Here is a 2,961-nt window from a genome sequence, read left to right on the forward strand (position 1 = left end):
TCATCTGAATTGGGATGGAGAACTGTAGTAGCCTGCTCTTTCAGTGCAATTTGCTGTCTGAACCACATCGCCACAGTGTGGTAAAGAGCTGTACTGCAATATGATGTAATGCATTGTATGTTGTGGTGGTTGGTACTGTTGCCTGTTCACTAACATTATTTTAACATTCAGCATTCCCTTGTTTGTAATTTACCAAAACCAAGCAAGTTAAGGTACACTAGTAATGATGTCCTGCATCAATCTCAGGTATTTTAAATTAATTTTACAGAAAGTTCTGTTAAAACATGAGCACACCCTTGGTGCATATTAGAGAACAGAAGTTCCACCAGAGTCATTTTTATCTCTGTGTGGGATCAGTGGCTATTATTTAAAATATTCTCGTAATACTACCTGCATCGACTGACTCTGATTAATATTATTCATTAAGGTTGACTCATCACTTAGCTAAAGCTTTCTCTAGACTGCTGATTCATTAAAACACTCCCCCGATAATCCCAAAATAATCATGGGAATGAAGGTGTTTGAAGCCTTTGGTGAATGACATGAAACAAATTTTAATTATTTTAACCTGCTGTTGATCAAATTTCACCTGCAATTTTTGGAAGGAAAGTAGGCAGGCCTAGATGATGAACACAGTACAATCAATATGTTATCTGACATTTAACAGTCTCTTGATGTACAGTGCTCGCTAATCACTGAAAACTAAACTACTTATCAGTAATTAAAATAAAGCTGAAATAACTTAAATTAGACCTGTTGCATTGGTCCACTAATTTAAATGCGTTTAAGTACTGGAAACAATATATATAAAGCTAAGTAAAATAAAAAAATATGACAATTCAAAATTTCTTTCTTTCTTCAATCGAAAAGAAATTTGAAGGTTTTCGATGAAAACATTCCAGGATTTTTCTCCATATAATGCCCGGTCCAGATTACACAATTTTAGCCCGATTTTGATTCGTAAACGACAACGGGCGTCAGGACGCAAGATTCAATCGTATCATCTCGTATAGTGTGTCATAGTGTGCGACAACCTACTTCGCGTCTGCGATGCTTCACGACAAAAGACTAGCGTGTTTAATTTTTTTAAAGGGATACTCCACTTTTTTTGGAAATAGGCTCATTTTACCATTCCCCGAGAGTTAAACAGTTGAGTTTTACAGTTTTCGAATCCATTTAGACGATTTTCTTATATTTAGAAGAAACTGTCAGTAACCAGACAGTTTCTGGTCTCATTGACTTCAATAGTAGGAAAAAATATATACTATGGAAGTCAATGAGACCAGAAACTGTCTGGTTACTGATATTCTTCTAAATATCAGAAAATCGGCTGAATGGATTCGAAGCCTATTTCCAAAAAAAGTGGAGTATCCCTTTAACAGTCGTCCACGACGGTTCCGTCACATGTATGAGGTTGACCAATAGGAACACAGAAGCTTTACCATACACAACTTTCAAAAATGGCGAAACGAGACTAAGTTAGATGCTAACGTTAAAACTAAAAGTAAAAATATATAAGAAAACAATATATTTTACTTCAAGTTTTATTTGGAGGATTGACAGCCCATACTGTCCTCTTCGAGCAATCCAGGAATGTGTCCATTGTCGTGTTTTCATCACGCGCGCCATTAAAGGGTTGGTTCACCCAAAAATGAAAATTAAGTCATTAATTACTCACCCCCATGCTGTACCAACCCCGTAAGACCTTCGTTCATCTTCGGAACACAAATGAAGATATTTTTGATTAAATTTGAGAGCTGTATAACTACCACATAGACTTCCGGGACTGGCTCTTGACGGCCCAGAAAGTCAATGAAGAAAATGTTTAAATATTCCATGTGACTACAGTGGCTCAACTATAAGTTTACCAAGCGACAAGAATACTTTTAGTGCGAAAAAACAAACAAAAATAACGAGTTTATTCGACTTTTCCTTTTCTTCCTTGTTGGCCTGAAACGAGACTTCCTTAGATTTCCACGTCGCATGCGCGAGAATTGCGATCTCCTTACACAACTTCAGTTAAGTTTTCGCGCATGCGTCGTGGAAATCGTATGGAAGTAAATCCTACATAGCCACTTTAAATTTTATAAGCACAAATGCTGGCCTGTTCTGTGATGCGCGTTTGTGACGTCACATAATACGCAATTACATTAGGACTCAGAACAGAGCAAGGCGAGCATTTGGGCTTATAAAACTTAAACTTTTTTCACGAGTTCACACTTACATTTAATTTTGAGTGAGTAAGATTCAACGCGTATTTGGCGTGCTGTCCGGAGGGAGGGCTCCAAGCTCGGAAATCTGCCCGAACCCAGAGTACTCCCCCCGTATGTAAGTGATTTTTTTAGAAAGAGGAGTGTGGAGAACTAGGAGTGTGGAGGAGGGATGCTGCAAACTGTCAATGGATCGAGGTAAGACTGCTGAGTCTATATATACCCTCTTATCATTGATTGCTGATTGCTGTCCACTCATGTTAATTATCTGAACGAGCTCCTCCCGAACTTAGTTAATAAAACTTCATTTATTTATTTTTGAAATGACCGTCATTTCGCTAGATAAGAGCCTTATTCATTGTCTGGTTTAAAGCCTGTTGAAGCTGCACTGAAACTGTCATTTAGACCTTGAAACGGTTGGGGTCCAATGAAGTCCATTATATGGAGAAAAATCCTGGAATGTTTTCATCAAAAACCTTAATTTCTTTTCAACTGAAGAAAGAAAGACGTGGACATCATGGATGACATGGGCGTGAGTAAATTATCAGCATTTTTCTTTTTTGTTAAAGTGAACTAATCCTTTAATGCCACGGAGGTCCAAGGTACTTATACCATGAAAAAATACCATGGTACATGTAGGCCTACATGCATATTTTTCTGCAGTATATGATCAAGCACAAGACCTTTGCTTTTAGAACCACAAACTTCAAAATTCACAGACGCATTAATTTCCAAAGCTTGAAAATTCAAG

This window comes from Pimephales promelas, chromosome 16 (genome assembly GCF_988280905.1).
Source record: "Pimephales promelas chromosome 16, fPimPro1.hap1.1, whole genome shotgun sequence".
Lineage (NCBI taxonomy): Eukaryota > Metazoa > Chordata > Actinopteri > Cypriniformes > Leuciscidae > Pimephales > Pimephales promelas.